General features: G+C 41.5%; 1 protein-coding gene across 2 annotated transcripts in view; it reads right to left on the reverse strand.

Moving 5' to 3' along the window:
- The window catches only part of CNTN5 (contactin 5), a 3039905-nt gene that overhangs the window by 1938125 nt on the left and 1073813 nt on the right, over positions 1-27967 (reverse strand). The window contains exon 6 of one of the 2 annotated variants that reach the window (XM_086935289.1): positions 24764-24898. The gene's annotated coding sequence lies outside the window, so the exon portion shown is untranslated. Of the gene's footprint in view, positions 1-24763; positions 24901-27967 lie in introns of those variants that run through there. The other variant, XM_086935290.1, reaches the window with a different exon arrangement.

Consider the following 27967-nt stretch of genomic DNA (forward strand, 5'->3'; position numbering starts at 1 on the left):
TAAAAAAGTATTTATTAAATGTAAAATAGAAATGTAAATGAGTTAAAAAGTATTTTTTTTTACTAATAATATAAAATTTTATCACACGTTTTAAATGATTATTTACAATATTTTTATTTCATTTTTAAATACTTTTAAACAGTTTTTGTGGGTGTGTTTGTATCAACATATCTCTCGGTAAACTACTCCTTAAATGTCATTAAACCCCTCCAATTCAGTAACATGTATTTCTCTTTTGAAGCCACTCCCCTTGTTCTTCCTACATGTCTTACTAAAACATATACCTACATGTGTGCAGAGATCTCTGCTACTGTGGTGGAGAGCTCTGCACTAACAGGCACGGTCTCAGAGTGTAGGTTTGTGAATTGCATTTTGCAATTGCATTTTGTACTATTTGAGTAGACTGCGACAGTAGTACTTTACAAAATGCAGTTCGCAAATAGGCTATAGAATGGGTTTTTTCCAGTCATATCTTTGCTTGTGGCATCCATTGCATAGTTTGCTCTCTACTAATCTGCAGCATTGTTCTTTGCAAACCAGGTATGCATTCCACAATTCAGAGGCATAACAAAACATGAGTGGGCCCCCCTGCAAGATAAGATTAAGGGGCCCCTCACACTCACATCAGTAGGGCCTGAAGGGGCCACCTCTAGTAATGGGTAAGCCTGGGGGCACCCGCACTGTGGGTGCTGCGGGGGCCTTTGCTACACCCCTGTTACACATCTTTAATGTCAGAAATGCTACATTATTTCGTTGTTTGAAACCGACATCAGAATAATGTGTGAGCAAAATGTACTTTTTGGAATTTGGGAAAATGAATAGAATGTTTTCAAGATTAGTTTACTCAACTCCTTAACTTTGAGAAAGTAGGTTACTCAGTGAGACTGACCTGCTCCCTGTAAATGCTCAATGTAAATGACCCGCACTGCATAACGGTCAGCATGAACTCGTCACTTTTCACTGGTCTAGCACAATCAGATGACCACGAGTGTTGCTTTGCGCTTTTAGGTGAAACATCTATCTAAAACCTTAAAATTGCCTATCTCAGTTTCTACTGATATATATTAAATTTTACTTTACTTTTCAAAACTGGTTTATGATTTTTCTTGTATTGTGTTTTTACTTTATTGCTGTTTGTGTGGTACGTAAATACTTTACACTTTGTCTCTAAGTTAAGCCTAACTGCTTTGCACCAAGCTACCAGAGGGTTAGGCACAGGGTCATTTAGTGACTTTTATGGTTCAGGCTGACAAGAAGTGTGGTGTTGCCATAGGAGGACCCCCTCAACCAACAACCCTGATATCTTACAATTTTCACATGCACATAGATGACACACAAAGTCATTTTAGACTGGAAAATATGTATTTTGGTGACTCAAATATGCCTTCATTCCAAGAATACATACACAAATGGATGAAAACAAATGATGTGCTTATCTGAAACAGAATTTTTAACATTTGATGAGTTGACCATTAAATCTTACACATTTGACTAGCAAGTGTTTTTGGCGGACGTTTAAACCATTCTCAGGAAGTTTAAAAAACAGCGGGTCATATTGGATGCAAACCTCTCCTGTGTCAATATGAAAGCATACGTCAATTTACATTATCCAGTGGGAAATTATCTTAAAAACTGGTCCACTGAGGGGGACCATCTCAAAGGTCAATGTACTCTTGAGTGCATGCGGTTGACTAGGGCAAAGGAATTTGGCCCATTAAGCACTTTCATCTTCATTCTTGCATTTTGTTTGTTAGTCCACTCCTATTCAGAAAGGTCCATCTTGGAGAAGTATCTGACTTGCTGTCCAAAGAGTTGGATGGGTGGTGCAAGACCTCACAGCACAGATTGTTCACTATAAATGAACATTCATTTGAGGAAGCCTTTAGGGGGTACTTTCAGAGGTATAACATTTCATTCTGGCCTTCTCACAGGCATTTACATTTTTTGCTGAAAGACTTTATCACTGCCTATTTTTCATAGTTTTGGGCACCATCCCAGCATTTTCACATATACTGGTATTGTTGAAACAGAAATGTTTTCCACATGATGTACAGTAGGGTCCACTGCCTTGTGTGCCTGAAATGCATACCGGTTATCCTAGTTGGTCATGCCAGATACAAATTCAATGTGTGTGCATGGACCAAAGCCTGGTCTTTTGACAATGATAGATCTTGGGCCTGGTGTAATCCACTATTTTTGCCTCTTGGTCAAAAGAGTAATTGATGTCCACTTGAACAAAATTGGCCACAGAGTTTGGAGTTGTCATTTAGCATTTTATAAGGGAAAGTCCTAATAATTATAGAGTTCATTTCAAGCAGCCAATGTGCCAATCTTATTTTATCACTTGGATAACATACATCTCCTTTTGCTTTCTATGACATATTTAGACTATGCAAAAGTAGGAGATTCTCTTTTGAGCTTTCAAATTCTTAACCTCTCTTTCTAAGCTGACAGACATCTTTGCATTCTTACATTTGCTATATCTTTCTCCTCCCTTTCAACATTTGATATTTTTAAGAAAATGTGGTTAGTGGATCAAGTTGGGTGGGAGTGTACAACTAAATTACATTATTTTAACTTGTGCTTGCTTTTTTGTAAGTTATTAATCCTTCTTACTTCATCCTACACACTGTTTTAAGTTGTTTTGAACATGTCAAAAGCTAATAAAAGTAGATTTAATCTAATCTTCTAACTAATCTTCAAGCTCGAAGTCAATTGTGAACCCTATGTGAACAACAGCCATTTCATATTGGCTAATGTTCCTTTTCCGGGCAGGCTTGAGTGTAATTTTCAGAGCAGCACATAGGGCCATTGGCATGATTCAATCTTACTCTTTCCATGTTTCAGTTGGAGTGTGGCGTAATTTGAGTAAGTGATTGAAATAAATGTACTTTTTGTACCTGAAATATATGTGGGGCAGTGATGGAATCGGTGTGAGGAGGAGCCACGATCCAGCCGCTCGCTGCTGTTGCACGCCGGGAGAATTCCTGAAGCTCGGCTATCAGAGTGTTTGACAGCCTGTCATCCAGCTCGGCAGCAAGGCAGCGAGTCAACGAGGAAATCGATTCATGACCGGATTGAAGGATTACCGCACGATCCGCAGCGGCACAGAGGGTTGCCTAAAACTCTGCGTGACTATCCTCTTTAGGCGCCGGCATCGGGGCTGTCTTGGGACGGCAGTTTCTACGGCCCTAAACGCACGATCACCGGCGGTGGTAAAACGGCTCTTCTGGCAGCCAGACGGGAGCAGTAGAGCTCTGGAAAAGAGGATGACGACGAGACAGCAAAAAACAAAACTGAATGTAATACAGGCCGAAGGCGAGAAGGCGGACATGACCCTGAAAGGTGAAAGGGACTTGGGGGCAGTTAAAAAAACTAATGCAAAGACTACTGTAAAACCTAATATCGCTAAGGAGGCAATTGTGAACACTCGGGAGCACCCTCCCTCAATTAGCCAACATTTTTCAAGCTTGGGAACTAAGTCCACAACCACCTCAACTACTCCTACGGCAAGGTGCTAGTTCAAAAGAGAGTGGGAGTGACAGACAGAACCACCAAGATAACAGCCCCCAAGATCTCTTACCTGAGGAGATTACGCAACTATCACAAAGTGCTCTAGATGAGCACTCAGAGACAGGGACAAACATTGCACTAGCAGTAGATATTACCGGGGATCTGGAGCAACCAACACCTATAGTCAAAGTGACCGGAGGAGGGAGCAGAGACAATGACAATGACAATGAAGAGACCCTCGTGCGTAGCCGAGACAATCTACTTCTCCAAACCCCAGACCCTGTCACGGAGCATTTTTACTCAGTATCCGACAGTTCTGAAACCAAAAACGACAGAGAGAGCTCCTTACTGTCAGAAGATCCACAGTCAGAAGGGCTCTTGAGTGAAGACGAGGCCTCTCAAAACAAAACAATGGATACGGTACTAAGGAAAAGACAGTCTAGAAAAAAACGTAGACAACTAAAGTGGGACTACACTGATTCCCCTAGCTTGGCACCCAACGGGGAAGGTGCAATGGCACAGTTACCTAGTACAATACCCACCCCAGAGTCCGAAGTACCCTCACTTGCCTCCATCTTTAAATCCATCAAACAATTTCAAGAAGAGGTACAAAACGAAAGCCTTACAGCTAGAAATGCTGCTAAGAAATTGCAGTCTGGTATGAGGAAATTGAACAAAACGTGTACTGAAATTGGGGATATGGCGGTAATGGTGGAGGCCAGGACAGAGGTATTGGAAGTAGAGGTAGCTAAAGTCAAAGAACAGAGCAGCTCCCACGAAACGTGTCTGATTGATCTGATGACAAAGCTCGAGGATCAGGAAAATAGACAACGCCGATACAACTTGAGACTGCTAGGTATCCCGGAGGGGGTAGAAGGGGATGATCCAACGGGGTACGTCGTCAGACTACTTCAAGCCACATTTCCAGAAGAGAAAGTGGGACTGGGATCTCGAAGTACAGAGAGCGCACAGATTCCCATTTAACATCAAAGTAAGGGGTGAGACCCATACTAATGCAAAACCCCGGGTCTTCCTAGTATTCTTTGGTAACAGAAGGTCTATGACCAGGCAAGACCAAATGCGCAGAAAGAAGCTAACAGGGTTAAATTCTTCGCTTAACCAGATTTCTGCCACGCCACGGTCGAGCACCGGTGGAGACTTCGCCAATTAATCTCGCCCTTTCAACAACAAGGAGCACAAGTCTTCCTCATGAACCCGGCTAGGCTAAAAGTAATACACAAGGGGAAAACCCGCGTTTTTCTGTCAGAAGTCAAGGCAGGAGAATTCCTAAAAGACATTACTGCGCGGAGGTCTCAGAGATGCTGAATCTAGTCATGAATTAGACTAACATACTCTGGTCGGGACATTAAGGATTCCAGTCTCTCAATTTTTTTTCCTTCTGTGGACTGTTTTTGTTGTGGTTTTTGCGTTGTATTGGTGGTCTATTTTCGTTTTTGGGGTTTTGATTCACTGTTTTTTGTTTGCTTCTACAACCAATAGTGGCGGGCGGCTGGAACTCACACATGATTTCCATCATACAAGACCATCTTGACTGCTCAGCAAGGGAGGGGGGGTGGGCACACCTAAAAATCACGCACCAAGAGGAACACTTAGACACAGTAGGCTAGGTATTAAGGAAGGGGAAAAGAAAAGCTGAACATTACTGTACACAGGGGCTTTATGGTATGGACTGGAAATGGTAGTAGAAGCTGAGGCTTGGAAACTTAGGCTAACTAGATTAAATAAAGAAAAAGGAGTGGAATAAACAATCTGAAAATAGTAACACTGAATATCTGCAGGCTCAATGATATCAAGAAACGGCAGAAGGTTGCACTAGGATTGCGGACATTGGGCCCAGATATAATATGTTTACAAGAGACACACATTGAAGGGGCTCAAAAACAACTTTTAAACTCAATGGGATTCAAACTAATTGGGGCTACCACCCAGGGGGTCAGAGTGAAAGGAGTTGGGATTCTAGTAAGTCACAGACTTCCGCTAAAAAAAGAAAAGGTCAAATCAGATAGTTTGGGCCGATGGGTAATCGCCCGATGCTCTCTACAGTCACAACACTCATTCACAATATGCTCCATTTATGGGAGTAATCTAGACGACCCGGGGGTAATCAACAGGATAACAGAAACTGGCACATTGGCAAACTCCTATTATATTATGTGGAGATTTAAATTTAAATCTACCAAGCCATTGGCAAACTGAGAAGAATTGGATATACACGTGGAGAAAACTGAGGGTATATCAAGCCATCCTAAATTTGATTGAAACACACAGGCTTGTGGACGTTTGGGCAGACCTAAGACCTATGCAAGATGGCTATGTGTTTTTTTCAGCTCCCCACGGGTCATTTGCTAGACTTGACTATTTTCTTATTACCGCTGGTTTGATCGATTCCTCACAAGTGGAAATATCCCCCCGGTTTCTATCAGATCACAACCTAATTATACTAACTCTGAAAGGTATAAATCCAGAAGCTCTAAGCATAACATGGACTTCAGAAAAAGCACTATTACTAGATGACAAATATAAAACACATATGAAGAGTTGGATCTCTGAATTCTTACAGGGAAACATGGGAACCGCTCCTTTTATGATTGTCTGGGATACATTCAAAGCTGGAGTCAGATGCGAGACTATTAGCTACTCACTAAGAAAGAATAGAATTGAAAGGGAACGGGTGCCTATGCTCCAGGAAAGGCTAAAGGGAGAAGAAACTAAATTAGCACATTCCATTAAAACCGGTGGGGGAACTGAGACAGCACAGCAACCGATAGCCAAGTTAAAAGCTGAAATTGGTTCAGTATTTGCAGAAAGAATAGCGGCAAAATGGGCCTCATCCCACGGGAAGATATACGAATGTGGAGAGCAAATAGGACATCATCTAGCTCTCGCTATCAGGCAGCAATCAGCCATAAATACAATAATGGCAATCAATACAGAGACTGAGGGAGTTACCAAAGATCCGGGGAAAATTTGCAAGGCCTTTGAAGGGTATTACTCGAACCTATACCTTGAGACAGATGCTAGGCCTTTAGAGATCTACTTAGACTCTACACAAATGATAAGACTTAGCCCCGACAAGCAAGAGTTAATGGAACACCCCCCTCCTAGGAAGAAATAGAAAACTCAATAAAATCCTTGCCGGACGGCAAAGCAACTGGCCTGGATTGTATCCCGGCCGAGTTCTATAAAACATTTATTGGGCAAATTAAGGCAGTCGTTCTTTCCATTTTTGGCAGCACCCATCCTTCTCTCTCTTGGTCTCTTGCGAAGATTGTCATCTTTCCAAAAAAAGACAAAAATCCACACAAAATGTCTTCATACAGGCCAATAACCCTGATTAACACGGACTCAATTTTTTTTCTAAAATACTGGCTGACAGAATTAACCTAAACATACAGAACTTAGTTTCCAAGTGGCAACATGGCTTCATCCCCAAAAGGGGCACCACATGCATGTGCGAAGAACAATTATGTTGTTTGACGCCGCAAAGATAGGAGGAGACCGGATCGCCTTAATATTGCTAGATGCCGAGAAGGCATTCGATCGGGTTTCCTGGCATTTCTTATGGGAGGTCATGAAAAGGGCGGGCTTCGGCCCTAATATGCTGCAAGCAGTCCAGGCACTGAATAAAACCCCAAGGGCCAAAATTATGTTAAATGGTAAACTCACGGACACAATAGAAACCCCAAGAGGGAACAGACAGGGATGCCCTTGCTCCCCTCTACTTTTTGCCCTATTCATTAACCCACTTATTTACAAAATAGAGCCTAACCCTGAGATACCAGCCTACACTAGACATGGTATAAGTACAAAAATCAGGGCATATGCGGATGACTTAGCTATAGTGACCCCAAACCCCAAGAAATCCATAAAAGCCTTGGAAAAAGAAGCCCTAGTATTCGGGAAAATTTCTGGATATGCACTAAACAAAACAAAGACACAGATATTCGTGAACGAAAATATTGTCTGGGTTGATAGCCAGGTAGTTCCTCAAGCAAAATATCTAGGAGTAAATATTATGGCTAAACTAGAGCAGATATTTGAGAAAAATTTGAACCCCCTATCCATAGACATGAAAAAAGCCCTCAAAAGAATAGATAATCTACATCTGACCATAATTGGACGCTGTAACGTAATAAAAATGACGTATTTCCCGAAGCTATTATACTACTTCCACACGATCCCCCTCGAATTTAATAACTCAATCCTGCATCTATTTGAACACATTTTTTTGCCAATTCATTTGGGCCTATTCTAATACAAGGAGGTCTTCTAAATTACTATCACTACCTAAAGAGAGAGGAGGCTGGGCACTTCCAAATTTGAAAATGTATCACTGGGCAACCGTTTAACAGTACAGCTCATGGTTATTACAGGAGACTTGCGGAACGATAAATTCAGGATTACCCTCCCCATACTTGGTATTACTAGGGGAAGACAGCAAGGTATCCCTATGGAGACAACTTGAGTTTGGGTACTACAGACAAGTTCGCTTTAAGACTCTCGAGAATGCATACCGGGTCTTCACCCACTTCCGAAAATTAATTGAATTGGGCAGACTGAACTACTATACACCGCTAATTAACAACCCACTGCTTCCATTGATATTTGGCAACACATACCTTCAGAGACGGTATAGGTCAGGAGTCAAGAGATTGGGTGATCTGATTACAACTGAGGGTGTAAAATCCTTTGCTGAGCTCAGCTCGCAGTTCTCGATAGAGGAGAATCAGAACTTCCACTACCACGCAACAGGGATTTCTTAATACGCAAGACAGGGGGCCCAGCCGGCTTTTTAAGGGTAGATATTGTTGATAGATTGCAAGAAGAGATAGCACCTAGAATAGGTATAATATATACGGCTATGAACGTAAAAATGCCAGATGACCTGGAAAAAAAAATTGACAAAGTGGCAGAACAAATTTAATAATAACCAGAACATCTTTTACAAAGCCCTGCAGTTGTCCCACAAATATCTATCGTCAACAAAACTACAGGCCCAATTCTACAAGACAGGATTCTTTCTCTATATAAAACCTAGCAAAATTGCCAAGTGGGGATCGGGTAATGGAACTCTCTGTCCCAGGTGTCATTTATTTGCTGCTGATCAAGTACATATGTTTGCTACCTGTCCGAAACTAAGTCCACTCTTAGAATAAATACAGCACTTCATTAGGGTGGTTCTGGGACAGGACATACAATTAACACCCACAATCATAACTCTTGGGCTGGACGACAAGAACCAGATTGGGGACCCCTTCATTTTTGTAGCCATGACCATCTTTAGAATCTGCATTGAGACCAACTGGAAAAGTCAGGATCCCCCTTCATTCGCACAATGGCAAGCTAGGCTGTTAGCTACTTGTAAACTAGAGATAGCCATCTATGGGAAAAAAGGCAAGAGAGCTAGGAAAACTGTCTAGCTGGATAGTGGGGACACCAGAAGAAACTACCAGTGGGGAATAGCAGGAAGCGATGGATTAACAATAACACCACACCCCCAGCCTCATTATGCCTTTACTATGCTTTTATAGTTCCTGATACAAGGCCCATTAAATATAGAATGTTTTTGCTTTCTTAGATGTAAAGTATGCTTTGGATTCTCTTCTTACTATTTGTTTCCTCTTTGTCGCTTTTTCTCTTTATCTGCCTTGTCCTTCTCTCTTCTTTTTCATTTATATGCAGTAAGCTCCAATCTTTTCAGTCTTAATTACTATGTGACCTAAAGGTGTGTGGGTGGGGAGGGGGGGCGGGGGGGGGGGGGGGGGGGAATTGAACGCTGGAAATCTAAAAGTGATAGTAACTTTGTAACTCTGGCTTTTCTTTGGGACGAAAAAAAACAAAAATAATAAAATGAAATATATTTTAGATATACAGAATACATTCATGGATTTAAAAGAATAGTACATGGATGTCATGAATTTGGTACATCTAGGTGCCAACAACTAGTATATCTAAAAAGATACTATAATTCCTTTTAGGAGTTAAAGGAATTCTTGGTGCCCTGTGCTATCAATCTGAGTACAACGAGAAAGTAAGATTTCTGCCAGTGCCTACAGACAGGGGCTACTCCAAACCACATGCTCAAAGAATATAGTTATATATGCACTGTTAATAAAAATTGGAATTCCCATGGGTATACGAACAAGGCTGATTGGTGAAAAGCATCACTTATTTTGATAGTGTGATTTGTACTGAGGTAAAGTGTTTGTCTACCTAAGGGCACATATGATCTTAGACAAAGGGCCTTCTTTAGAGATGCTGATGTTATACAACATGCAAACAAGGTGGAAATCCAGTTTGTCATATTACAAGAGCCATAGGCTATAATTCACTTACAATATAGCGAAAAATATATGTGCCATGTCTGTGATGTATTTTCCAGTTCGCAACACTCTAAATAAGTCCCAAAATATGAATTGATTGCCAACAAGGAGGAGGGGCTTTAAAGCCACCCTCTGATGGTCCACTGCCCATCTTTTGGCAGAAGCACGGTTATTCATTGGGGACTGGCTTCTGGACGCTGGCACCCCTTTAATATGGCTTCTAATCAGGAATCTGCATGAAGGAGTACATTTGTGTTGCAGACATTTACATAGCAGCAAATCTACTCTTCTAGGTAACCATATAACCTCACAGACATGTGATAAGCTGAATAAACAGGACAACCAAATGTAGTGCATGGGTTCAATATTCAAATAAAAGATTGCAGTAGATGACTTTGTACGGAGTGAAGGTATGGAAACTATTTTGAAAATGTATACTACAACAAAAGACACGCATACCTGACTAATAATGAAGAAGACCATGGCGCAAAGACTCACTGCAAGTTTCACTTTAAAGTAAATGGTAGTAATTGTCTTTATAATATCCAAAAGTATTTTTTCAAAATAAAAATTATTAGAATTGTATTCATCTTGGATGCTATACATAAAATGTTTCATTTGTTTATGAATGTATGAATGAGTAGTTTACAGAAAGCACAATTACCAGAAATGGCAATGTGTTTTTGTATTTATTTGCATCTAGCTTGGCTTTCTCTAGAGAGTAATCTGCACCATGATTACACATTTGTTTATAAACTATGTGATAGTTTCCTTGTGCTTTTATTAGCTCAATTTAGTAAATTAATGATGTTCATCTCTTTTTCAGTTGTTAGGCAAATATAATCATTTGTAATTCCACCTCCCTCCATCTCGTGATTTCGACAAGAAGCATGACCAGATTATTCGCCTTCTGCCCACCTCATTTCAATACCTACGGTTGTCATATTCACTGATAAGCATATGATGTGTAAATCATAGCCATTAATTCATTTATAATAACTTGCGATATTCAGCTTTAATGGTTATCTTACCAATGATGATGGACGACTTAATGTCTTTATGCTTGGTTTAGGTTTTTCTTAGAGATCTAAAACATTATTTTTTTCATTTTCTTTCCTCTTGTGTTTCGTTTTCGATTTCTTCTTTTGTGACAGACAGTATTCTTGAAAATAATTTCACTACTTATTAATTACAAATTACAAAGCTACATTATACATTAGGATCTTGTTTTTCGCATTATTGTGATTTTCCATTATAATTATAAGACTTGTATTATTCTTACAATATTAATTAAAAAAATATCTTACACACAGGAAAAAGCTATGAAAATGATGTCAACTAACCGTGGTAGCTGTATTGAGCAACCTGCTTATTTTTCCTAATTATGGAATACTAGTACCTCAATAAATGGTGATAAACATTTGAACGCTGAGAGCTCGATTCAAGACAAAGTGGCTCATGCCAAAAGGGGGGGTATAGGTTTTATGCTCCACCATTCCAATATTTGTCTTTCTGTTTCTTCCTTTTTAATTTACATCCTATAGCCTGTGGGTGGAATGCTCTAATAGACTTATAGCTCTTCTACTTGTAAATGGCCCTTACCGTCAATATGGGCATGGGGTCAACAACCGTTACTGCTCTTGGGAATGGGCTAGGGCACTTCATTATAAAATGGAAGAATAAAGACATTTGGAGAAAGAAATGAAAAACAGACTGTTGCAATGGTCAACTATTTGGTTAATATGATGAGATTCAATACGCGCACTGCCATGAACAAATAATGACCCTCTTAAAGGAACCCGCCATTGAAATACGTGGATAGACCTTGATAAAGAATCCAGTAGCCATTTTCACCACACCACTCAGCCCAATAACTGGATAAACTGAAGTATGCCCTGGCGTGGATTGCTGACAAGGAGATGTTTGCAGAGTTAGGAAGGTGGGACCGAAGATCCTGGCTCATGCGTTTGGCCAATTGTATCACTGTGTCAAGTTACACCCATTCAATGTCAATCGTGTATTTCTTATTTAGACCATGCACAACTGTACAGAAAGTTAAAAACAATACGCAAACAAATCATTCAGAACATCATGAACCATGTACAAGTGAACATTAAAAACCTGTGCTAATCCCTTTAACACATTGACTTTGGCATAAAATGTAACATTTCAAAGTGATGAAAGATTTCAGCATCATTGCAAGCTCTGTTGCTGCCTCTAAGGCAATCCCTTTCCACTAGTACTCTATTGTAATGATGCTATATTTAATCTGCTGTCAAGATGTCTTTGAACAGCTCTGTATTGGCATAAAAGGGGTGCCTAAATATTGTTAAATAGCATGCACCACTGGAGTGTGTATAGTCGGAGCTAAATCGAGGGGTTGAAGTAAAATAAAAACATATGGAGAAATGCAACATTAACATCATGAGCAATGGTGCACCAAAACGCTGCCCTTTCCAAAACATCCATTTTAAACTGAAGAGATAGTACAATTCCCCTTTGTTTTTCTCATTCTTTCATTGTTGTCCTTAAATAGCTCTTGCTTAAATAGCTTTTGATATTTTCATAGCCTTTTTTTTCTCTTTGTTTCTTTTGTGTCCTTTCTCTGAGGCACTATTCCACTTACATATTAATGGTCTCCATCTCTCCCCTTTTCGTTTTCCCTTCCCCTTTCGCTTTTTCCTCTCACCCTCTTTTTCTCTCATCTCTCGCTCTTTCTCTATTTTCATAAATCTACATTTGAGTTTTACACCCAAGGTACCTCAAGCGTGTGAAGGAACAAAGCAACAACAATTACTTTTCAGCGGCTCATTCCTTTTGATCATGTGCTTACCTGAATTCCTTTTCTCATTTCCCTTTCTTCCTTTTCATTGTGAACCCGGTGCACTGCTTGTCGTGGCTGTATTCAGTTCTGTGGCAGAGACCAACCACGTGGGGTTGTTGCTGCTTTCATTTATTGCTGCGTCATTACATGGTGAGGTCTAGCCATTAAAGGATTTGGCTGCTCTAAATAGTGAGCTTGTCCTCAACGAGACTATTAATATTCCATTTGGAAATTAAAGGAACAATTTGGCTGGACAAAATAGGAGGATTAGCTTTTTTTTTCATTGTGCCTAGCACTCTGCTGTATCAATGTAGCAGCGTAAATTCTACTTTAACCCCTTCCCTGCCATTCTATTAATAATGTCCATGTTTTCTTGCAAATTCCTTTCTAGCTGATGCAAAGCTGTCCCCATTTGGGGATGATATCGGTCACTGCACCGGTGTGATAATGAAACGGATTCCAATTACAGTTCTGATCGGTCAAGATTAAATCAAAAAAATATGTTCTGATTGGAGGGGGTGAGGGTTGGTTATAAGTTCAAGAACTCTAGGTATGTGGATTGTACAACACAGATAAGAGCTCTGTGGCGGGCGGGGTGGCGTGGTGTGGTGTAAAGTGGGGGTGGGCCAAGTCGAGAGAAGTCGGGGTAGGTAAAATAAAATAAATAAATAAAACCACTTACCTTGCATCGGCGATGATACGAGCACACGGTAGGTAGTTTTATTTATTTCTCAGGGAAAATAACTCCTTTATTTCCAAATTTTGCTAGTTTTCCCTTTCCTTCCCAACCTGGGAACATAGATTCACTTCTGCCTTATATGGTAGCACACGTGCGTGTTTCCACAGTAGCAAACTACCTACACAAAGATGGTGAATAACCCAAAATTTAAAATTTTGTGGGTCAGCACCTACTTTTGCAGAGTGGCCCAATAGAAAACACCCACACATTGATATCAAACTGTGACTGCTGCAAGTAAGCTAAATTTAGGGTATTTTGATATTCAATGAGACATACATTTTGCCAATCCAGATTCTGTGATTTTAATTATGTGAGGCTGTTAGCCTTAGCATCCTTGGTGTGGTTTCCCCAGACTTTTTCCCTTCTGACCGCTTGTGTTGCTGACTTCATTTTTGCTGGCTTTAGGACTCTGGGTACTTTACCACTGCTAACCAGTCCTAACGTGCATGTGCTCTGTACTCTAAATATGATAACATTAGCTTATCCACAATTGGAATTTTTAATTGACTTATATGCCCCCAGTAAAGTAAACTCCATGTGCCGAGGGCTTGTAAATTAAATGCTACTAGTGGACCTGCAGCATAATTGTTCCAGCCACTTAAGTAGCACTTTAAAGTACTCTAGGATGTTCTGGGATGAACAAGACTGTTTTTTGTATCTACTAAATGTCTATTCCAGCCAAAGTACGACTGCCTGACCCCATGCCTGACTCTAATATGGCAGATGAGCGTAATTTCTAAAAAGACGACCGTAATCACCACATCGCTCTGACTGATGCACACAGCAGGCTTCGCACCCTGAGAAGGTGCACTGATTTGGGACTGATGCATTGAAGTGTGGGCGAGTGTCTGAGGCCCGCTACCCGAGAATAAATCTTTTTTGCCTGCCACCCTACCTGAAAGATGTACTGCACCGTTGATGCCAAACCTGGAGATACAGGAATGGTAGTGTGAGATATTGGAGCTCGTGGCATATTGCTCCCCTGTGCACTATATTGTCAGTGTGTTCTAGCCGGCGGCGTTGAGTCTGCGGAGTTCAGATTGTATAGCGTGGGACAGGACTGACACCCTTGCTGGGGGCTGTGCAACCAGTGAGTTGAGCGCAGGGGCAGAGTTGTTTCACCCATTAAGAAATTACCAAATTTTAAATGCCCAACACTCACTACTGCTGCTGGGAATGGGGATGATCTGCAGGCTTTGGAACTATCCCTTCCTCCTCTCCTCTCACCATTCTTGACCTAGGGTGAGCAGGAGGCAGAGGCGGACGGCGCTTCCCTGTAACACCGTGGCTGATGCTCTTGATGGAACTTTGACGATGCACCCTGGGCAGAAACCATAACTGTTTTGTACTTACCAAGGTGACCAAGCAACCTTGGCTGATGCCCGGTGGAGCTGTCCTATGCAGCTGTAGAGGAGTTTGACTCTGGTTCACCCCTCAGCGCTCACCTTCCCAGCTGAACTTCGGATATTGTATTCCTTGTCTGCCCGTTGTGTTCCCCCCTGTTTTACCATTCCCCTCGACCTTTCACTCCCCATAAGACGTGTGTAAGGCTTATAACTCATATTATTCTGCAATCTCATGTTTTTCTCTTATGTCTATACTTCACCATGTAATTATGTAACCTGAAACTCGCTGATCCTCTTGTAAAGCGCTCCGATATCTCCGGGTCTAGCCAGCACTATATAAAACTCTTCACATAAATAAATATGGCTCAGGCCTGCCACTACAGAGCATGTGTGTGCGCAATTTAAACTGCCATTTTTACCTGGCAAGTTAATCTACTTGCCAAGGCCAAATCTTCCTACTACTTAACATACAAGTGACCCCAACGGTAGGCCCTGGCCAACCCTACGGGAAGGGCGCAGTGTACTTAAGAAGTTGGACATGTACTTTTAAGTTTTACAATTCCTGGTACTGAACTACTCTTAAATCTGTTTTTCACGACTGCAAGGCCCATCTCTCTCATAGGTCAACATGTGGACTGCCTTCCACTTTTTTATAAGTGTAGTTTCCCATTGGGATAAGATATAAAAATCAAATTTGGTGTCTCTGGACTCACAACTTATGGTGAAGTTGGTTTTAAAATATCAGCTCTGAAAATACCACTTTTAGAAAGTTGGTTTTCTCATACTTAAACCATTTGGTGCCTTTTTCCTGTCACTGGAATCAGTGCTTAATTTGAGGCTGTGGTTTCCAGTGCTCGGCACCAGCACCTATTTGTCAACACCAGCACTTAGGACAGCTTCCACATGGTGGTGTTGTTTGTGCCACTAAAAGATGAGTATAACAAGAATTATTTATTAATTCCATTTACATTAAAAACAACTAATACCAACTGTCCAAGCCATTCTTATATCTTTGTGGGCCTCGAACAGTCTAAAATGTCACACTTTGATGGTTAGTAGTCATGTAGGCAAGGTCATTGGCAACAGTGGCAATGGGTGGTGCAAGCTGTGGTGGCATTCTGACTAGTATCTTTGTACTTATTTTATTACAAATTAAGCACTGTCTGGAATAAAAGTCTGGGGTAGGTGACAGCTGGCTACCTGCAGCCACACAAAAAGGCAGAGTAGGTGTGACCAGGCAACCATCTGCATTTGATGGGTCATTCAGAAGCAGGATGAGAGGGGCGAGCCGACACTTGTACCTGAATAGGGCTGTACCTGTCCCCACACAAAGGGTTGCATATCCCCCTGTTGTGAGTCTGGGGCTAGGGAAGTAAAGAGGGCCTTGTGCACTTGAAAGCAGCTCTTTGAAGTCCCCCTAGTTCAAAGGCCAAATTGAGTAGAAGTACTGGACCTGTGACTCCATCATTTTGGAACACTGTTGGAACTAAGGACATTCTGCCAGGAAGAAGAGCTGTTGTGCTGTAGGAGGGACTGCCACTTTGCAACCTTCTTTGCTAAGTTGACCTGGTGCCTGCTCCTTCTTGTCTGGGAGTGAGGAGTACTGGACTGCTCTCTACATCCTTGAATTCAAGTTTCTCCAAGGGATTACTGACTTGGCTCCTGTTTTGAAGTCTCAGGGTTATCAAAGACTTCCTTTAACTCTGTTTCTGAACTCTGCCAACTGTGAGTGTCCCCCCCCCCCCAAAAAAAAAGGTGTCAATCCTGTTCTGGGCCCTGAAAGTGGGTTCTGCAGCTTATTTTCAGCGAAAATCGACACAGTCATGACTTTCCGTCGCTCAGAACGGACGCAGTGCCATTCGACACCAACGCAGCATCGATTTGAGAACATCCCTGAGCAGCATGATGATGATGCATGACCTGACTGCGAGGCTCTATGATGATGCATCACCTGCATCATAAGCAGTTTGATGCCAATTTAGGACCATACTGTGAGGCTTGACGGCAATGCATCGCCAGCATTGAAAGGGGTTCGACGATGACGCAGGACCTGACTGCGAGGCTCAGCATCGACGCATCTACGCGACTGCATGGATCGGAACTGATGCATCGAGCATTCGTAGCAGACACTTGCTCCATCCAAGGTACTTTTTTAGCGGACCCTGTGTGGGTCCTGTAGCCGGCTTGCCCTCGGTCGTTGTCGGCCTGAACTTTGGATTTACCTCAGTCCAGCTTGACCTCAAGTAACCCCTAAGCGCTATTGGCTTTTCAGCACTATATTGCAGTTTTTTCTTTAAAAAATCATATCTCAAGTTTTACTGATTGGATTTTGTTGTTTGGGTCTTGCTTTTCACATACAAATATTCTTTTTTTTCTAAACTGGCATGGAGTTTCTTTGTGGTGTTTTCACTGTGTTACTGTAATTAAAGTGATTCATAAATACTTTACACATTGCCTCTTAGGTTAAGCCTGCCTGCCAAGCTACCAAAGGGTGAGCACAGGTTAATTTAGGTTGTGTATCTGACTAGGATTGTAGTCCCTGTTTGGGCATTCTGGAATTACAATCGTGGGATATTCAGGAGCAGGAAATTCTGTTTGGGCAGTCTGCAACTTCTTGTGATGACTAGTAAATGATAGTAATGATAGCAAGTTAGGGAAGAGTTCTGTGGGTGGTGGTGAAGGGCCATGTAGAGTGTGAAGTGGTGAGCCATGCAGAGTGCAGGTTGACAACAGGCACAAGGAGGTTTATGGGATCAGAGCAGGGTGGGCAATCCCCCAATCCCCAAATTCACAGCCCACAGCTTCTTTAAGATGTCCGTCTGCTTCAAGAGAAAAACTTTGAGAATCGCGACCAAAGTCAGTAACAGAATTTTAGACTCATCACTGCGGATACATCATGTTGCTTTCCTGACCATACTCTGTCTCTCCTTTCAAACATGATCCACAGATTTCTACTAGCCACTCATTCAAAGTTGAGCAGTGAAACTGCGGAAATACCTTAGCTGCAATTGGATTAGACACCCTATATCCAATAGCTCAAAAGTGATGAAACTGAGCAGGAAGCCCTAATCTCATTTGACACTACATTGCCTCAGGCCAAACTACACTTACAATATCAATTCGGAGTTGACTTCATTTATGGAACATGAGATACAGATTTATGGCACGGTAAATGGTTGCCAGTAAACGCTATCAGATTTTCATTGTAACATGAAAGCCCACCTAAATGATGAAACTGTGTGCATGGTTTACCCCGCACCACAAGTTGTAAAAATGACTTCCTTTAAGGGACATATTAATATTTTAGCAGGTCACAGAGTCAGGTGAGCACCAGCCTACCGGAGAAAACATCTGCAGATAAGAACTGAATAAAACTTTGGAAAGAAAATCTAAGTAGATCATGTTATAGAAAGTGGTATCAAATGATTCACAATTACACACATCCCTTCCAGCAGTACCATGCCAGTGTAGAAACTAGTCATAACATCTCAGGGCATTATTGGATAGTATGTCATAACAAGCATGATTTTATTCTGCAGTTAATATGCATTAGCAGGGTTTCTTGAAATCAGATTGGACTAATGCACTCACAACGCTTTATGAACACCTAGTCACAATCCAATATTTTCTCAGTTTTAGCATTTATGCTCACAGCGACACATAGAGTCAGTGACATGCAACCAAACAGAAAATGCAGGTAAAGTAAAAGGCAAACAAGTAACATAGCAAAAATGCCAAATAGTTAATGAAATGCTGTAGCTTGTGTATAACCATTAGTAGCAGCTGTCAACACCATCAAAGCCAGTTGATACATAGCATCCAAGTACACCACTACAACATTTACGAAAATTAGGACTTGGTTCTTTCTCAAACATTCAGAAAGTGACTCAAACCATAAGGAGCACTTCTTCCTCCTGCTCATTAGGAGAGCTCTGAGTAATTGATGAGGTAGCTGTGATGTTGGTAATAGTAAAGACTGCTCAATCACCAGACGCATCCTGCAGTGGAGGACGAAATCAGTAATACAGCAGCAAATCTGGTTGCAAGCCATCTACAGTAGAGAGGGAGAAACTGGAGGCAGAGGGGTCTGGACGCGCCATAGTTGGCCAACTGGAATGACACTGTCAAGAACCCAAGTAGTGCAAAGTAAAAACTGCCCATCACACATGAACTGGGGCAATCCAAATGTCCACAAAACTGACAGATTTGCCTTCTTCCTTTATTGTGAAAAAAGATAAAGGCCATCGCTGTAGCAGAACATTCCCACTGGTTACGTAAGTGATGTCAGAAGGCACTCATTCATGGATGAGCGAGAGGGGCATGCACAGGGAAGAAGTAGATTGCATGCATCAAATGTGGACCTGCTGATAAAGCAGCCTTCTCACCAAGATCTATCACCAGGCCCATAAGTAAGAACTATGTAAAGGCTTTGCAGCAGCTCAAATCACTAGTGCACCAGAGCCAGTACCAACAACAGGCCACATTGACAACTTTAAGCCTGCACTTCAATTTGTTTGGCCTCAATATGCTACTACAACACACACAACAGCTAGGCCTAGGAGCCGCAAGCTCTGATCATTCAACTGTCACAATCTCAAAGCAGCTTTATACTACAACTTGTAACTGTGTAATGATGTGCCGGCTATATATGCTGACGAGGACACAGTCCAATGGCTTGGATTTTTTCTCTTGAAGCACTTGTTCAGTCGATGAAACCCAAAAATGCACAACGTCCTTTCATCTCAGTAGGTCTGCAATTTGCAACATGCCTGAGATAACATTTCAAGCATCAGAGCAAAGATAATGCAATTTCCAAAACATTTCAAGGAAGGAAATGTCACTATCACATTCACATTATAGAATATAATGAACCCATTCACTCATTGAAAATAAAAACATTAACAAAACAATGAGGACATCTGCGCATAATTAAGACTCTAACAAACAACAGCACTATGCCAACACAAAAATAAAAAAAGAGGGATCACAAAGATTACAGATACTCTTTCACAAAGACCCTGAACAGCTTAACTGTCTACATTGCAGTTGTGTTTGACCTGTGAGGCTTAGGGTGGTCTTCACCCAAACCTTTTGCCTCTTTCCCTCCATTATTGCTGGAATTAGTTTTTGTTGGCCATAGGACTCGGTGCACTTTACACTGTTAACCAGTGCTAAAGTGCTTGTGGTCACTACCATAAACAAGGTAAGATTGACTTACATCTAATTGGCATATTTAATTTACTTATAAGTCCCTTATAGATTGGTATACAGTATACCCAGGGCCTGTTAATTTAGTCTAGTGGGCCTGCAGCACCCATTGTGCCACCCACTTAAGTAGCCCCTTAAAACATATCCGAGCCCTGCCAATGCAGCCTTAATGCAATTTTAAACTACCAATTCCACTTGTCAATATGACCCCCCCCTTGCAAACTTTAAACTCCTCTTTTATTACTCATGAATCACTCCTACAGTAGGCTCCAAGTAGCCCATATGGAAGGGTGCACTGTAATTAAAAGGATTGGCATGTACTTTTAAGTTTTACATGTCCTGGTATAGAAAAACTCCTAAATTCATTTTTTTACAACTAGCAGGCCAGCCTGTGCCATAGGATAACATTGGGTTGCCTTATTACATTTAATAAATGCTAACTTTTGATAGTGAACATATAAGCTTTTCCTGCTGGGTAGTTATAAAATTGTAACTAAAAATCCTCTTTAATGGTACATTCAGATTTTAAATTACAATTTTAAAAATGAAACTTTTAGAACAATGGCATTTTCCTGGCCTTTGCCATTTAGTGGCTGCACCCTCCCCTGGGTCACATGACTGGGTGCAGTTGGCATTTAGACTTTGGGAATTCCTCTCAGTTAGGCACAGAATCAAGGGATTAGGTGTGCCTGAATGGGCTATCTGCTGGCAGGATGGGGTCGGAGCACCACTTGCAACTGATTAGGCAGTGTTCTGCCTTTACAAAAAGGGCTTGTCACCACTGTTTTGCACCTGCAACCTGCCTTGAGCCAGGGCAGGGGAATCAGGAAATTCCAAACACTTCAAAAGAGAACCCTCTAGAAAATTCTCCTACTTCAAAGATGGCACCATGTATAAAAAGGGGACCATCAGTCCCACTCTTCAGTTCATTTTCTGGACCTGCAGAAGGACTCTCAGAGGATTGCCTGCTGCTGTGGCCTGCTGTGTATCAGAGTGAATCCAAGGGCAAGTTTTCTGGCCTCCTGTTTGGAGCAACAGGGACAAAACAGGCTCTCACCATCTTAAACCTGCACCTGAACCCAGACTGAGGGAATCCTAACCCTCTCAAGTGTATCCCCTTCAGTCTGGGACACTTAGGGGTGGTGGTGCTAAAGATGGGTAGATAGCCAAAATCTAAAACTTGTGACTTAGAACATTTTTGACTAAAACTGCTCTGAGAACTAAGGGAGGACCTGCTTGTCTAACCGCTCAAGGTACATCGCCAGTCGGCCTGACTTGCGGCTGCTCCCGCAACGTTCTTCTCCACAGTAGCAAATCCTGTTCAGCAGTACTTCGCTAAAGGGGTATCCAGCAACCTGAAACTTTAGTCCGTTACAGCCTCTTGCCTCTCCCCGTTGGAGATTTTCAAATTCTAAAAAAGTGACTAAGTGCAAATGAAGAAATCTTCAACGCAACTCCGTCCAGTGGCTATCCAACGATAAGGGTCCCTCCTCGGACACTGCCTGCAACCATGCGTTGCTGACATTTACCTACTCAGAACTTTTTCTTCAAAATTTAAAAGGTAAACACCTACTGGGCCCAATTAACATTTTTTACCTGTTCCACTCTCAATCATGGTCTTCCATATTTTTCTACCTTCACCCGGTCTCACACAAATAGACGACTCTGGTTGGCACTTTGATCTTTTAGGTGCTAGCTTTTACTAAAAACTTTAAAATTCATAACTCAGGATCTACTGACCGGATTCTTGTCCTTTTGGTGATAAAATGATTTACAATGTTCTCTATTTTTCTAAATTGCTGTGTGATTTTTCTTTTATTGTGCCTTATCTTTATAACTTTTTGTGTGCTGGATAAGTACTTTACACATTGCTTTAGGTTAAGAGTGACTGCTTTTGTGCCAAGCTTCCAGAGGATTAAGCACAGGTTTATTTAGTGTTGTTGTGGTTCACCCTGATTGGGACTGTAGCTGTTGCTTGGCCAGGGTTAAACACCCCTGTCAACCAACAACCCAAAAGCTCACAAGCAGTAAACGCTGCAAGATAGTTTTCTTTTTCATGAAGAAATACAAAAAAGTATTCCCAATTCCAATACTGAGAGTTTTAATGCTAGAATGGGTAGACTTCTATGCCAAAAATAAGGAAGATTTATCAACCTCTAATGTCATAAATAAACTTCTATATGCCCCACGCTAACCTCAAACTCAAAATCAATAGGTCTATTTTACTCTGCCCATAAACAAATACACTTGAAAAGAGAGAACACGACATAGTAGTATACTTTTACCTGTTCCACTTTGAGCTTTCCACTACCATGCCACAATAAAGAACCAGAAGATGTCAGCATTCACAATGGCACATCTGAGTCCACCAAAAGACCATCATTGACACACCAATAAATGACTATTCATTTTCTTTCTTAAGATGTACCTTCCTAATTGCCTGATTAATCAGTATAGGCATATAGTCTTCTCTTAGCTTATCTTCCACTTGAGGTTATGTGACTACTAGGAATAGAACTTGGACAGGAAGGGTACTGACTTAATGAAGTTTGTGTTTATCTATTTGTCTGTCTGCTGTTCCTCATTTAATAGCAAGGGCCTCTTTCATTAACAATACACCCGGCTGCACTGTAGAAAATGACCAGACACCATTGTTTTGTTCAATGTTTAGCGGGGGATCATCAAAGCAACCTGCCTTGCAATGCAAGCGTACACATGTGAATACTATGTCTGGGGCTTTGTGAGTTATTGCACAGGCATTCAAGTTCCTACCTCGTTAAAAAAAGACTCTTTCAAAAGCCACAGAATCGGTGAAATATTGTTGGTACTGCCATCCAGGTCACTGACAAAAGAGCTACTTCTAATGCATCTAATGCTGGTGGTGCTTTCAAGGCATTTCAATGACATTCTGTCTGGTATTATATTGCACTGGCCTGACTTTCCATTCCTCTTCATACCCATCCTCTGCCCAAAAACAAACGCATGAAAACTCCATTTTATTTATACCTTCCTACCAGCAGAATGTGTTTTTCTTTGTTGAAAATCTTTGGTTTTCCCATACAAAAAGCACACCATGTATAGAATTATTGGCAGGTTTCTGCTAACGACAGGGTTGTTTTCCAGTGTGGGGTTGTAATTTATATCAAGTAGACAAGTTCGAAGCTTTCTATGATGCCACTTGTAACCGCGAGTTTAAAACTCAACATTATTGAAAACTACCCATCTAAAATGGTAAATAGTGTACTATCACCAAATCCGCTTACCATAGTTAAATCAGCAGCAACGGGACTGAACAATCATAGGGACACCATGCACAATATAGCGTCACATACCTTTGCACTCCTTAAAAGTGCCTTATGTCCAGCCACCTTGTGGCTATATTTACCCTACTGAACGTTGAAAACAGATCTGGCATGCTGATGCCCTTCACCCTTAGGAGAACCCCAACCCCGCTAACCGAATGAAAGTATCCTGCTACCTTCCCTATCCAACCACAGCACTACTTCCCCACACCCTATCACCAGTGCTTAGTTCGTAAAAAGGTAAGTGCCAGGTCTCTCGTCAGAAGGCCACTGCAGCTTGCACCACATGTTTTGCACCACATATTACTCCTCTCATGCTGCCAATGATAAGAACAACACAATTTGGACTCTTTCAGGCCCCCAAAGCTATAAGAATGGCTTGGGCAAAAGGTAACAGTAATTTTTTATATATATTGAATTAATGTTTTTGTGGTCATCTCTAAATTAACCAGATAGCGCCACCTTGTGGCAGACTGTCACAAGCACCAGTGTTGACAATTAAGTGCCGGTGCCGAGCACCAGAAAACAACCGGCTCAAATTAAGCGCTGCCCTTCACCAACACAAATTAAATATCGTGGACCATGACACCCTCCCCTACCACCCTCTGTGCCCTTTACATCCTTCCGTGTTCAAATCCACAATCTCCACTCTCACTGTGAGCGGAGAGCCAGCATGAAACTGATAGCTGCAATGCATGACCCTGAGAATCATGGATTTGTGACTGACAGGAATTTCAGGGTACAAACGCATCACCCACTTTCCCCACCTCACAAAGGTCGGCAAAGATCCACGAACCATAGCAGATCACTGTCAGAGCAATGTTTGTGGAAGATGCTGTTTCCCTGATCTGTGTCGAAGCAGTGAATTACTCTGTTTTGAATTATGTGTTTACAGTAATGATTCTGCATTAGAGCCGCACATACCACTGCCTTTCTCAGGGAGAACTGAATTCATGGATGTACATAATAGAATGAATGTTGTCAAATAAACAAAGATTTGCTAATGATTTCAAACACCTTATTTAAAACGGGATGCAATTCCACATTCTGTAAGAGCACAAAGGAAATGTCAAACATTTTTTAAGGCAGGAAAACAGAACTGGAAGTCCTAAACTTAATGTTAAGCCCAACTTCCTGGTAGTATCCCTCAAGTTTCAATTACTTTCCAGATATGGGAACCAGCCACCCATCAAGGGAATTCTATAATGATCTGCCTTTCCTGCAACGTTCACTGCCAGTGCTGTTGACATATTTCCAAGACATGCTGAAGTTATATGCAACTGTCTGACTTCCCAGTCCTCTCTATGGTACATTCTATACCTAAAAATATAACAAATGAAGCTTTCACCTAGGTAAGCAATGCGCATGCCTGTCACTCTCTGAAACACAACAACCCCTTGGGATTTACATAATGATGATCCTCAAAGGCACCCAAACAGGAAGTTGCCCGGAAGCATAAAAAACGTACAGGTGAGTATTCCCCTTACCTTGTACAGAACTAGGAAGTGTATGAAGAAGTTCCTGGCTTGGCGGGGCAAGTGGTTCAGCCTGTCAGCAAAACTCTAGTTTCCATCCAACGTATTCTGTCACAGAGCAACGGCAGAAAATGGAGGATAGATCAGCTGATGGAGAAAAAAACAGTGGGTTTGAGAGAGTGTTCAAGCAGGATAGTAAGTAAGTAAGTAAATGTTTATTGTTTAGTCAATTAAAACCGTAACAATAAAAGACATATATATATACAGAATCAGAATTAAAAGATAATAAACAATTTGTCCATTTCATCTCTATAAAATACTCGTAAAATGTCATTATTAAAATTCAAGCAGGACAGAGCAACACATCCAAAGTTAAGATTTAAATCTTGGCCTGGATAACTCATACTTGTATTCTTAACAGGTTGATAAATTGAGCACCGCTCTGAGACAAATTTCTGCAACTTCTACTCTCCCGCCTCAGTTGCCACCATGACCACCATGAGTCTTGCACATCAGAATGTATTATGTGAGAGCCATGATACACCATGAAAAACTTTATACCCTACATCACTATAGATTAGAAAAGTGCAATCTTGTAGTATATTCAATTATTCTATACATTATTACACCAGCACTGAAATATTCAAAGTTATTTCACTACATTGGTTTTATTATAAACTTTGGAACACAGCATTGCACTGCAATGCTAAAACCTCTTGTCCATTACAGCAAATTCTAGCAAGTTCTTTAAAAGGAAATATATTCTGTTTAATTGGTCGGAGTTACAAATGATAGTACATCAAGCAAGGTCACAAAGAAAGTGTTTGAAACTTCAAAACTAATTTATTTGATTGTTCTTTTTCCTCAAAATAAGACCAGCTCAGACATTTTTCGCCCAAAATCACTTCTTCGAGGGTCATTCTTCCACTGCTTCAATATGCAAGAGAGTGCAATTTTAACATTCCTTTTATGAGGGTCTGCAATACTCTAGACTTCAGTGAGGTCATTCTAATGAGATCCTCTTGCAATATGCCTTGCCTAAGAATGAACCGTCTGATATCAGAAACTCAACAATGTAACAGAGCAGGTATGGTGATCATGACGCATCACAGCTTACACAGCTGGATGGATTGTCAAGGTCTCTTCCGAGGATTTAAAAGACTGAAAATGCAGAGCACGTTTTTGAGTAGGATTATTAGAATGAGGGAACGGTGTCGTTTTTTTGTTTGTTATTGTAAAGTCACGATTCTGGACAGTATTTCTGTTAGGGGGATGGGGAGACATGTCATACACTGGTGGTCCTCCAACCCCTCCAAACCCACAGTTTCCAGCATCTGGAAACCGCTGGATTTTGTCAGTTCAACCGCCACTACACCACCCACCGTGAGACCATCTGCCCCAAGATGGCCGAGTCATAGTGATGATATTCCTACCCTGTCATCCCAGCCCAGGCCCCCCTGCAATGCATGGTGAAAACAGGGTGGGAAAATGTTAAATGTCCCGCATGAAATACCATTCCCAATGCATCACGTCAAATTACTCTCTTTTCAAAGTATACATATTACCGATTTGTTTTTTCTCTACAAAACGGAGTGTGAACTTTAAAGATGGTGTTCAGTCAGTCTGCAAACTTCACTACTGTGAAAGGAGTTGCTATGGTGGATTGGGTCTTGATATACACAAAGATATCATTAACTGGATGTCTCCTTTAATTGTAGACTTTAAATTAGAGAAATGCGGGAGTAGTAAACCTTTGCTTACAGTATTTGCAGAAAAACCAAAACTGTCTCAAAATGTAACCGCTTGTGTTCTAGTTGTGAAGCTCAAGTATGCAAAAAGTGATGGATGGATGTTCGAATTATTCTTAGCAATTGGTAATTACTCTCTGCATCCCAGTCCATCATCATTTTGCACACCATGCAACCTCAGTTTGGACCCAGCCATTTACAAATCAGTCTTGACCCTTCTCAAATGAGAACAGTCCAGCCCGATCTGCCAAGCCTGGTCCTTCCTGAACCGGAACCTCTAACAACCCAGGACCGGTTTCGCCCTTGTTATAGGCTCATCAGCCGTGAATAGCTTGGTTCCTGTATACTTTAGTTTGTACACTTAACGTGTAAAGCTCACAGGGGCGGCCTTAGGCATGTACAAGCTGTGCACCTGCACAGGGCCACCAAACCGCAGGGGCCACCACGCCAATATATATCCTTAATATAATAATCCTATGAGGATGGATACATATTGCGTGGCGGCCCCTGGAAGGGATTTGGCGGCCTCTGGCTCGGTTCCACTTGTAAACACCCTGACCCCGCTCCTCTTCACTACCCCGCCTGGACCCCCTCTTCCGGGGCCCCCTACCAACGCTCCCTGCCCAGGGCCGCCATGAGCCTAGAGCCGCCCCTGATAGCTCAGCAAATCTGGCATAGGGAAAACAATATTTGGCGCTGATGTTTTTGAGACCTATTCATCCATCTATTTTTGGGCCAGATAGGTCACCGTAGCTGTTGCGACCTTCGCCCCACACCACTGTAATTGGGTACCAAAAAAGAAGACGTCTCGGCTGCCTTTATCAATGCCCACATTTGTTCCTGAAATGCAGTTCTTTAGCAGCAAAAAGAGCTTGTTCACACTGACATTAATATACTTAGTGAATGATCATAGCAGTTATTTGGGGCTATGTTTTACACAGATTGTTGAGTAGGCAGAAATTCTCTCACCTAGCAAAGCAGGTCACCACGAGCAGCATAATGTGGCACTCTGTTATCATTAGCTCTGCGGGAAGGCTCTGAAGACACTTGAAGGAATTAAATGACCTGGAAAAGACTATCTATGGAAAAGTCTACTGCACTGATCTCCATTACTGCCATTGCTATGCATCACTAGCACAAAGAACAGAAAAGGGAATTGCTGTAGGAAAAATATCACTGCAAAGACCATTTGTCTTTCAATTTAATTTTCAACATTTGTTCAAAAAAAGGAAGCAGTCGCTTTCTTTCCCTTTTATTTCCCTGCATAGTGTTTCATAAGCGTCTCAATAAATTATGCAAATTATCCCCTTCTAAAAACCTATAAGGAAGCGTTTTTCCAAACACTATATAAAGACAGCTAGTTTTCTTATAGAGCTTCATACGGCACCTTTGCACTTTTTGAAAGTAACATGAGTAACCAATTTAATGTTGCTCATCACCAGAAGGTCCAACAGCGGGTGCTTAAACC

The sequence above is a fragment of the Lissotriton vulgaris genome, chromosome 8, assembly GCF_964263255.1.
Source record: "Lissotriton vulgaris chromosome 8, aLisVul1.2, whole genome shotgun sequence".
In the NCBI taxonomy this organism is placed as follows: Eukaryota; Metazoa; Chordata; class Amphibia; order Caudata; family Salamandridae; genus Lissotriton; species Lissotriton vulgaris.